We start from the raw sequence: 12543 nt of genomic DNA on the forward strand, positions 1-12543 counted from the left end.
TGTTGCCGCTGCACTCCAGCCTGGTTGATAGAGCGAGACTCTGTCTCAAAAAAATGAAAAGAAAAGAAAATGATGCCGGGCGCGGTGGCTAATGCCTGTAATCCCAGCACTGGGAGGCCGAGGCAGGCGGATCACGAGGTCAGGAGTTCGAGACCAGCCTGGTCAACATGGTGAAACCCTGTCTCTACTAAAAATACAAAAAATTAGCCGGGCGTGGTGGCGCACACCTATAGTCCCAGCTACTCAGGAGGCTGAGGCAGAAGAATTGCTTGAACCCGGGAGGCGGAGGTTGCAGTGAGCCAAGATCAAGCTACTGCACTCCAGCCTGGGTGACAGAGCTGGACTTCGTCTCAAAAAAAAAAAAAAAAAAAAAAGTGATGTATGTAGAAACTATCACCAGTGCAATACGAAACAATTTTGTGAATGCCAACTGTCAAATGATTATAAATACTGATTTCCAATGCTCATTTATTCTTGTTTATTCAGTAACAGATGTTTTATAGCCATTTTGTCTATTATTTTAAACCATATTTAGAAGTAGTTCAGTATATTCTTTTTTATAGACAATTTTATAGAATTGTCCAGTGCTTCAGAGATCACACTGTGTCAACAAGTAAGCCCTTCTAGTTTTAATTTAGGATATTTGAAAATATCCTACATTTCCTACATTTGGAAAATCTTTTGAAAAAGATAAGCATTTAATGAAACAGCAGCTTAACTAAGACACCTACTAGGTAAATTTCTACTAAATTCTAAACACTAAATTCTAAACACATGATAATATTTTCTGAAATTAAGATTTGCCCATAAGTTATAAAATCTACATTTGAAATGTGATGTTGTGAGTTAAATTCCCATGTTTGAGGGAATTCAAGGACTTCAAAATTCGTATGAAGTCCTAACCTCCAGTACCTTAGAATATGACTTTACTTAGGAATAGGATTATTTGAAACGTAATTAGCTAAATGTAGTAGGATGGGCCCCCAATCCAATATAACTGGTATTCTTATAAAAAAAAAAAAAAAAAAAAAAAGGAAATTTGGGCCAGGTGCAGTGGCTCACACCTGTAATCCCAGCACTTTGGGAGGCCGAGGTGGGAGGATCACTTGAGGCCAGGAGTTTGAGGCTAGCCTGGGCAATGATAAGAAACCTCATCTCTACAAAAATTAAAAAAAAATTAACTAGGCATGGTGGTGGACACCTGTGGTCCCAGCTACTCGGGGCAGCTGAGGTGACAGGATTGCATGAGCCCAGAAGGTCGAGGCTGCAGTAAGCTATAATCACACCACCACACTCCAGCCTGGGTGACACAGCCAGACCCTGTCTCAAAAAAAAAAAAAAAAAAAAAAAAAAAACGGCCCGGGTGAAGGGGAGACTGGGTGGGGGTGGGAATTTGGACCCAGGCATGGGGCCAAGGGAATTTTGACCCACATGAACATGAACATGAAAACAGAGATTAGGGCGATGCTTCTACAAGCCAAGGAATGCCAAAGATGGCCAGCAAAACACCAGAAGCTAGGAGAGAAGTTGTTCTCCCTCACAGTCCTCAGAAGGAACCAACCCTGAAAACACCTTCTCAGAGTTGTATTCTCTAGACCGTGAGACAATAAATTTCTGTAGTTTAAGCCATCCAGTTTGTGGTACTTTGTTATGGCAGCTGTAAGAAACTAATACAGAGAGGATTGTGGTTATCAGGCTATCATTTGAAATACACCAGAATGCCTAGAAAATGAGGAAAGTATTCTTTTGTTTAATTGTGGAGACAGAGGTCTAAGTTGCCGAGGATGGTCTCAAACTCCTGGCCTCAAGTGATCCTCCCACTAGCATTACAGGCTAGCATTACAGCATTAAGTGCTAGCATCACAGGCTGAGCCACTGCACCCAGCCAGCAAAGTGTTGTTGTACTTAAAGGTGGTGGCGGATATCTGGTAAACTTGATAGTTTAGTCATAATAGTTGCCTGTGTGGTCACTGCTACACAGCATATTTGCAAAAGGCTGTCAAGATTAAACAGTGACAGGGCTGGGGTGCCTCCCCTTCTACCAATGACTCAGGAAGCTACTTCAGAAACTAAAAAGACAAGGAAGACCCTTCCCTATTCACCTATGTCTTTGCTCAGGCTCTCTGCTCCACACTTTTTGCCTGACTACTTATATTTTAAGACTCAAGCCAGGCATTAACTCCTCCAGGAAGCCTTCCCCAGTGTTTCAAAGCCAAGTTAGTTTTATAGCCTCACAGAGAAAGAGACACCTATCTGCATATTTTCATCATTATCCTCACCACATTGCAATGAAATTCTGTTCATGAATCTGCGTCTCCTGTCATTGTTAGCTCCTCACCAATAGTATAATACCTTGCACGCTTCAGTAAATGTCCACTGAATATTTCTTAAACATTTTTTATCACACTATCCCCAGTAGCCCACATTATCCTTGTACCTTTATAGATCTGCTAAAATACTATAGCAACCCTTTTAGAGTAGAATGAAGCTGTTGAAAAAAAAACCTACAAAAGTATTTATTAGGCTAAACTTGAAAATAAAGATAATACTTAAAAGCCATAAGTCATGACATAGTATATTTTACTTTTATTTTTTAGAGACAGGGACTTGGTCTGTCACCCAGGCTGGTGTGCAGTGACACAATCAAGGCGCACTGCTGCCTCGACTTCCTGGACTCAAGTGATCCTCCTGCCTCAGCCTCCCAAGTAGCTAGGACTACAAACTTGCACTACCATACCCAGCTAATTTTTAAATTTTTTGTAGAGACAGGGTCTCAGTACATTGCCCAGGTTGGTCTTGAACTCCAGGCCTGAAGCCATCCTCCCGCCTCAGTTTCCCAAAGTGCTGGGATTATAAGTGTAAGCCACCACAATATATTTGAGAAATGAATTTATTTTGTTGATCAAGAAGAAAAAGACAGCAGACCTTAAGATGGGAGGTGGGGGGAAGGAAGTACTAAAAAGGAAAAAGAGCTGAGGGCAGTGACTCATACCTGCAGTCCCAGCAGTTTGGGAGGCCAAGGCAGGGAGGAGGTCAGGAGTTTGGAACCAGCCTGGGCAACATAGCAAGACCCCCATATCTACAAAAAAAATATTTAAAAAAATAAAAAGAAAAAAGGAAAGAAAAAATAAGAAAAAGAAAACTATATTTAACACATTAATAAGTTGAATCAGGTCACATGAATCTAAATATACAGTACAGCTAATGGCTCCAGTGACCTACACAGACCAGAATTGCTCCTGTTGTAACTAAAAAGCCTGTAACAAGTTTTAAAGGTTTAACATATTTAGAATAGTTTTACCATGACCTAGCAAGTATTTTCTGATTTGTACAATCTCAGAAGCCTCTGAAGAAAATTAAACTATTTTACCAAGATACTGGTCTTGCTTGGTATTAGACTTTCCTAACACCTCCCAAAATATTCTCCAGGAACTGATTCTGATGAGTCATTCTTTGACTAAGGCCAATAAAAGTAGACATAGCTGGGTAACATAAGACCTCATCATCCTGAGACTGAAGATTGTCTGCTTATGTTAAATCATTTTCAAACAATTTTTTTCTGATGTCAAATAAAGATAAATGCAAATATATAAGGTGTGGGGAGGTGTTTGCTGACTTTTCATGCTGAGTTTGAATAATCATAGGCTCAGCATTAGGAACGGCAGTTCTAATTCAGGAGCCACTTCAAATCTATATTCAGAACAAGGATTGTCTAGGGCAGAAAAATTGTTTAATCATTGTGTAAATGAGTGCAGTTAGGGAAGAATAGACATTGTAATTCCTTCTGCATAAGATTTTGCAAGCTGGCCCAAATCTCTTCTAAGCACCATATTTGGAATACACAGTACTTTCTGTTGTAGATATGATGCTGACTAATTTTTCAGTTTTCATAATTTTGGATGTGGTCATTATTTTGAGTCGATTGGGTAGATCACAGGGTAAGCAGAACCATATATCTGCCAGTGATTTCAAGAGGTCACCTAGTGCGATCCAGTCTCAAGGCAAGATTACCTGTTAACTACTCAAGCCAGACCAGTTTCTGACTCTTCCTAAAGATTGTCAAGAACATTCAGAATCCCGTTCAAGTGTAAAAAACACAATTGCAAATTCTTTTATCGATTCGGTTGGCGCAAAAGTAATTACAGTTTTTGCCATTACTTTTAATTACTTTTGCAGCAACCTAATATAGCTTTCATCTCTTCATCAGCGACTGAGTTCTCCTTATACAATGCCCTATGCACTCCAGGAAATAAACCATGATTCACTTAGCCTGAGGAACGTTGAAAAGAAATTACAGGATAATCTCTGGCAGTCATATTAAGATATCATGAAGTCCTTATTTTTAAATTTGCATACTTTTCTTAAGTATGTGCCCTCAAGTACCTGCACCCTTCTTCAAAAACCATTTACTCTTAACTGGACAGAAAATTCAAATGTGCTTGGGGATCTTATTTTCCGGTCCAAACCAACTGGAAGAATATACTAGGAGAGAGAAAAGAGAATTAAAGGTGCTATACACTGGCTACAACAAGCAGTACAATCATTGGATAGCAATAAAAGAGACTGTCAAAAATAACTACAGAATTGAAAAAGCACAACAATGTTGAGACACCTCCCTGTCAGGACAATTAGCCCTACCACAGCTCGACTGCAGCTGAGGTTCCCTTGTATTATTATAACATCATGTATAACAGTGGTAGGGTTGCCAGATTTAACAAAAATATAAGATGCCCAAATTCAAATTCAGTTTGAATTTCAGATTAACAAGGAATTATTTGTTAGTATAAATATGTCACAGGCTGGAATGCAGTGGCCCATGCCCGTGACCCCAAAGCTTTGGGAGACTGAGGCGAGAGTATTGCTTGTGCCAGGAGTTTGAGACCAACCTGGGCAATATAGTGAGACCTTATCTCTATTTTTTAAAAAAGTCACAGATATTGCATGTATTTAGCTGAAACCCAGATTTTACTGGGTGCCCTGTATTTTGTCTGGCAACCCTAAGTAAGGAGCACAAGACAGTGACCATGAATCATCAAGAAAAGCACAAACTATGTTTAGTATGCAGTTCAAAAAATGTGTAACAAACATGATATTAGAAAATATCCTGCCCAGCCATCAGAGAAATGCAAATCAAACCACAGTGAGATACCATCTCACACCAGTTAGAATGGCGATCATTAAAAAGTTAGGAAACAACAGGTGCTAGAGAGGATGTGGAGAAATAGGAACACTTTTACACTGTTGGTGGGACTGTAAACTAGGTCAACCATTGTGGAAGTCAGTGTGGCGATTCCTCAGGGATCTAGAACTAGAAATACCATTTGACCCAGCCATCCCATTTCTGGGTATATACCCAAAGGATTATAAATCATGCTGCTATAAAGACACATGCACACTTATGTTTATTGCGGCACTATTCACAATAGCAAAGTCTTGGAAGCAACCCAAATGTCCAACAATGGTAGACTGGATTAAGAAAATGCGGCACATATACACCATGGAATACTATGCAGCCATAAAAAGGATGAGTTCATGTCCTTTGTAGGGACATGGATGAAGCTGGAAACCATCATTCTCAGCAGACTATCACAAGGACAAAAAACCAAACACTGTATGTTCTCACTCATAGGTGGGAACTGAACAGTGAAAACACTGGGACACAGGAAGGGGAACATCACACACCCGGGCCTGTTGTGGGGTGGGGGGAGGGTGAACGGATAGCATTAGGAGATATACCTAATGTAAATGACGAGTTAATGGGTGCGGCACACCAATATGGCACATGTATACATATGTAACAAACCTGCACGTTGTGCACATGTACCCTAAAACTTAAAGTATAATTAAAAAAATATATATCCCGGCTGGGTGCGGTAGCTCACACCTGTAATCCCAGCACTTTGGGAGGCTGAGGCGAGCAGATCACCTGAGGTCGGGAGTTCGAGACCAGCCTGACCAACAAGGAGAAACCCTGTCTCTACTAAAAACACAAAATTAGCCAAGCGTGGTGGCGCATGCCTGTAATCCCAGCTATTCAGGAGGCTGAGGCAGGAGAATCACTTGAACCCGGGAGGCAGAGGTTGTGGTGAGCAGAGATAGTGCCATTGCACTCCAGCCTAGGCAACAAGAGCGAAACTCTATCTCAAAAAAAAAAAAAAAAAAAAAAAGAAAGGAAGAAAAGAAACAGAAAATATCCCATAGAAGGTATTTAAGATTCAGATAATTTAAAGTTTCAGTTGTTTGGAAAGTTAAATACATGAAATACTTTGGACCATGCATGTTCTAGTCACTGCAGAGTGCCAGCTATAAACTAAACAGTAAACATTTGATGAAAAATGAAAAGCTTCACACACTATCTCCCCATTGGTGGGGGACCTCAAGCCCCTGATGGTTGTCTCTAGCCCCACCTCGTCATTTAGTTTTGGAATTCCCTCACACCTTCTACTGCAGCTGTCTGTTCCGTTGTCTTGCTTACGTCCAAGCCTGACTCAGAATTGGTGTCACTGTCTGTGTCAGGCTCTCGTTCCCTCTTGTGCCTTTTGTCCTGTGGTTCCATGATGCCACCACAAACCTTCTCTGATGAGGCTTTTTGAGAGAATGAGATGATGCCTGCACTTCCCCAATATTTTGGGCTTCCTCTGCAAGCCCATTGTTATAAGGGTTAGCCAGGTGCATGGTGTGAAGGAAATGAAAAAAGAGGCTCAACTCTTAGCCCAGGAGCAGCTTTCCTAACCCCACCCACTGATAACAAGCATCACCTTGGGACTGATTATTGGTGCCTTGCAGTCCTCAGGGCTTGTCTTAAAGTTAGGACTTTATAGAGTACTCAAAAAATTGCTAGATTTTATCTGAAACTTGTGTCCCACAGTTTGTTATATATTGTGGCCAGATGAGTACAAGGAATTGTCCCCATCTTGTACTTAAAGGAGACAGTTCACACTCCTGGTATGGTTTGCCTCTGAGTAGTGGGGTCATGGAATGGGTTCGTAGGAATAAGACGTTCCTACCTTCAAAGCTTACTTTCTATTTTACAAAGCTTGTCTGAAAATTCTTTTTCAAAAGTCCCATTTATCATAATAATTTGGAAAAATAAAATCTGATTTTTTTCTGGAGAAAAAAAGTCATCCCAGTTACCATCAGTCTGGAGACTAAAAGCCAGTACATCACACAATACTGTCTAGTGCATAATAAACCCTCAGTTAGCCATGTCTATTATTATCATGCTAAGGAAAACTCCAAAATCTCCCCAAGCCTTTTTGTCTATTAGATTCCCCACAGTCCAGTTATGGCTGCTGAGGTCCAGTTTCTGAGCCAACTGCCTCCACCACATACACGCCCAAGCAGAATGCTGCCAATGACTTTTATTCAATTTTGCCTTACTCCTGGGTAGTGAGTTTAATTCTCACCTCTGACTGCCCTTCTAGGATGTTCCTTATTATCTTCTATTGTGTTTCAAAGACTTCTTACATGTCTTCCCAAAGAAGAGTGGGAGTTCAGACTCAAAACTGTCAAACTAATATTCCAAACCATTCTCCAGCTGACATTCCAATTCTAATGGAGTCTCATCTTTTAATGTTTTGGTCATGCACAATTGTCAATTTAAAAATTCACAACCCTTCTGAAAGAAAGGCTATGAGTATTCATTGAGAAGAGAATCAGCCAGCCCAATTGAATGTTCTCTGATAAGCATGCAGTACAGGAGTAGTGACTGTCAGGATTATGGCCTAATTTCCAACCTCTAAAACCTACTGTGCCTTTTAGGTTACAACAGAAGATAATAGTGATTGGGTTCATTAAACCTGTGTGTTGGCAGTTTATTTTGGAATATGAAAAGTGACATGAAAGATGAGATTGGGGTGCACACACAAATTATTTTGAACACCTAGAGTAGTCTTCCTTGTTTAAACAACCATGTCCTGAGAGTCTGCTATGTCTAAGACACCGTTTGACAACACGGAGGCTGGCAAGATGAAGAAGACACTGCCCCTCCCTTACGCTTATAGTCTAGTGGAGGAGAAATGTACACAAATATCACTAGAGAGAGTGCAAAAGAGGGAATTCAGATAACATCTGAAGTTCCCAATCAGTGCAGTTGGGTTTTAGGGTGTGTGTCACTTTAATCCTGCCTAGATAGGTGAGTTACAGCCTAGGTTGGCAATATGTGGGGGGAATACGGCAAAACCTGCAATTACTTTTGCACCAATCCTAATAAAAATCCTACATGGTCATAGTGTTAATCCCATTTTACTATTGAATTTGTGGCTCATGCCTAAGGTCACACAGTCTAAAATGGAGCAGAGTAGAGACTATTACTTTCTATCACGGGGTCATGTCTTAGTTATTAGTTATCTTAGTATCTCTGTGGCCTCACAGAGGGCTTGCCACACACCTGAGGACCGTGGCATAGCGTCATTGACACATCTGCCAAGAAGTTAAGTGAACTAGAGCAGAGCTTCTCAAATTTAAGATGCATGTGAGTCACCTGGGGGATCTTGTTATAATGCAGATTTGGATTCTACCAGGTGATGCCAATGGTGTCCTACCAGGTGATGCCATTGCTTCCCCTGGTCTATGGTTCACATTTTGAGTGTCAAGGAACCAAGAGGAATGAAAGGAACCTGAACTTCTATCTATTTAGGTGAAGTAAAAGGTGTGGTTAATATAATTTGGGAATGATTTTTAGTGATCTGTAGGTAAGTGCTAGCTGTTTTAGAGAAAAGATGAAAGACATTACTTAGAAAAGGCAAATAAGTCATGTGGGCCATGTCATTTCACAATACTCTTGGAGAACTCAATCACTTAAAACAGAAACGTGATACTGCAATAATCAATCATCTTTTAAAGCTTGGTACTCAAGTGTCAGGTTCCATGGAGAAACAAAACAGTGAGGGTGTGTGTGGTGGCTCACGCCTGTAATCCCAGCACTTTGGGAGGCTCAAGGTGGGTGGATCACTTGAGGTCAGGAGTTCAAGATCAGCCTGGCCAAAATGGTGAAACCCTGTCTCTACTGAAAATACAAAAATTAGCTGGGTGTGGTGGCAGGTGCCTGTAATCCCAGCTACTCAGGAGGCTGAGGCAGGAGAATCACTTGAACTTGGGAGGCAGAGGCTGCAGTAAGCCAAGATCGTGCCACTGCACTCTAGCCTGGACGACAGAGCAAGACTCCACCACAAAAAAAAAATGAGGCTTTTGTAGGAGACATGTTTTGTGCCCTCTGGAACATAGTGAGACTCTCTTTAAAAAAATTTTTTTAGGCCGGGTGCAGTAGCTCATGCCTGTAATCCCAGCACTTTGCGAGGCTGGGGCGGGCGGGTCATCTGAAGTTAGGAGTTTGAGACCAACCTGGCCAAAATGGTGAAAACCCGACTCTGCTAAAAATACAAAAATTAGCCAGGCATGGTGGTATGTGCCTGTAATCCCAGCTACTCAGAAGGCTGAGATAGGAGAATCGCTTGAACCGAGGAGGCAAATGTTGCAATGAGCTGAGATTGCACCATTGCACTCCAGCCTGGGTGACAGAGCAAGACTCTGTATTAAAAAAAAAAAAAAAAAAAAAGGGAAAATTTTAGTTAACCGCTTCTACTTATTTCCATTATGATGTTCTGTAAAATTTAATCCATCTCCTTCCTTCAGAGTTTCTTTGCCACCCAAGTCAACAGTGTGAAACATGCGTTTAGGATCGTATTAGGTTGGTGCAAAGGTAAATGTGGTTTTTGCCATGAAAAAATTTAAATAGTAGTATACAAGGTGTTTGTTTCAAGTGTACGTATCAGCACTTAACATAGAGAATTGCTATTTCCTTCATGACTTTTTGTTTCATCACAAATAAGGAATAACAAGAATAGTGAAGCAAGACTCTATTAATTGTGTATACCTAGGCTTTCAATTAACAATATGTACATTTTTTGTAATTTATCTTTTCTTGTTTTTCCTTGGGTTTTTTTTTTTTTTTTTGGTCTCACTCTGTCGCCCTCTGGAGTTCAGTGGTCCCATTTTAGCTCACTGCAGTCTCAACCTCCTGGGCTCAAGCAATTCTCTTACCTCATACATGTCGCCACACCCAGCTAATTTATTTATTTATTTATTTATTTATTTTATTTTATTTTTTTAGAGAGAGACAGGGTTTTGTCATTTTGGCCAGGCTGGTCTTGAACTGCTGAGGTCAAGCAATCTGCCTACCTCGGCCTCCCAAAGTGCTGGGATTATAGGCATGAGCCACTGCACCCGGCCTGCCTCTGATTATATTTATTAAAATATATGTCTGTTGAATCAAATAATAAAAAATATGGGCTTATATTTCATATTTTCTCTTTTTTATTTCTTTTTTCTAGTAATTAATTTTGTTCTATTTACAAAATTATTGGTCAACATGGATTGGGGGAAAAAGCTGTTCCTGCAGATAGTTTGAGAAAAATTTCTCTATAGTAGTGTAGCTGCCTGTTAATGATTACCACCATCAAAGCCAGCATGGTGAAAAAGAACACTATTAGCTAATATATACAAAGTGTTGACTGTATGCCAGGCACTGTTCTGAGTGCTTTATGTGCATTAACTCATTTACTCTTATAAATTAGCTGCTATTGTATCATTCTTTTACTGATGAGAAAACTGAGACATAGAGAGGTTGAGTCCCTTGTCCAAGGTCACACAACACTAAAGTGGCAAAGCCCAGTTCTAGAGTCCATGCCCTTACCCACAAGGGAATATAAGACACACATCATAGTCATAGTTCACCTAACAGCTGCAGGCTTAGGTGACTCATTTAACCCCTGTGGGGAAAGAAAAGAAAGAATTAGAAAACATTACAAAAGCTACATGGCAGAGTCCTTACGTTGTGCCAGGCATTGAGCTTAGCGCTTACATGCATGATCTCACTGTCTCCTAAGTGTGGGGTGATACAGGAAATGGCTTCAGGTAGTTGATGGCTTAGTAGTACACGGGCTAGGCAGAAATCAAATTGCATCACATACTGAGAAAGCTGTTCCTTCTTCAAGCCTCTGACTCCTAATTACACCTGGCAGAGAGTCTCCCTTTGGTGCAGGTCTTGAATGACTTTCTAACATCAACTTATTCTTTTTGTTATAAAAGAAGAGTAGGCCTTAGGCTTAACACTTTCTCGGGCAACAAGTTCTTTAATTTTCATTGCACCTTCAATTTAGGGCTAGTAGTGTTGCATTTATAACAGTGATATAAAATTTCGTTTTAAAACATTTATTGAAGTTTAAAAAGTGAGCAACAGAAAAACACCAAGAGGATAATAGTATAGGTCTTACACGGACTTGGCTAATGTTATGACTAAGGAAGTTTGGAAAATACTACATTATCTTTCAAAAACTCAGTAAGGTAAGTACTATTCTCTATTTCTAGGTAGGAGATCTGGAATTTAGGAAAGTTCAGTAATCTTCCGAAGGCCACTCTGTAGGAAGTTGAGGAGCTGAGCTTCAAACCTGGAAGTGTCTGCTTCCAAAATCAGTGCACTTGACCATGTATTGCTTCCTTAAGATGATGACTGTGTATGTTTCCTACCAGGACTAGCACTCTAGACTGCGTACACGTCATGATTTGAAAGAACAGTTATCAAACAGTTATTAAAGTGTGGTCCTTTCAGGCGGTCCTCTGGGTAAAGGTATTTTCACCAAATACTAAGATGTGTCTTTCACTCGTTTGCTCACCAGTGTATGGGGGAGTTTTCCAGAAGCTATGTGACATGTGATATATCACAACACATTGAGTACAGAACCACAGATGTGAATCCAACTGTCTTCTCTTATGCTGGACATTAAAAAGACTTGCAGAAACATACGTGATGCCATTCTTCTCAGTAAATCTTTTTTGTTTGTTCATTTGTTTTGGAAAACACAGTTTTTTTAAAGTCATTTTTGTTAACATGTCATGGTTTTATTGTTATTTTAAAATGTATTAGTAAATACTTGAAACATTTATCCATCTTAATTTCTAAAACAATAAACATCAATACGATATAGCCCACGTAAACAAGTTTTTGGGGGTTGTCAAGAACATAAAGGGGACCAGGTGTGGTGACTCACCCCTATAATGCTAGTGCTTTGGGAGGCCAAAGCAGCAGGATAGCTTGAGCCCAGGAATTTAAGACCAGCCTGGGCAATATGGCGAAATCCTGTTTCTACCCAAAGTACAAAAATTAGCTCTGCATGGTAGCACACGCCTGTGGTCCCAGCTACTTGGGAGGATGAGGTGGGAGGATCACTGGAGCCCAGGATGCTGAGGCTGAGTGAGCTGTGATCACATCACTGCACTCCAGCATGAGTGACAGGGCAAGACCCTGTCTCAAATAAATAAATAAATAAATAAGTAAATAAAAAGAATGTGGCTGGGCGTGATGGCTCATGCCTGTATTCCCAGCACTTTGGGAGGCCGAGACGGGTGGATCATTTGAGGCCAGGAGTTCGAGACCAGCCTGGCCAAGATGGTGAAACCCTGTCTCTACTAAAATTACAAAAATTAGCCAGTTGTGTTGGCAGGCGCCTATAATCCCAGCTACTCAGGAGGCTGAGGCAGGAGAAT

This window comes from Nomascus leucogenys, chromosome 3, assembly GCF_006542625.1.
Source record: "Nomascus leucogenys isolate Asia chromosome 3, Asia_NLE_v1, whole genome shotgun sequence".
Taxonomy (NCBI): Eukaryota; Metazoa; Chordata; class Mammalia; order Primates; family Hylobatidae; genus Nomascus; species Nomascus leucogenys.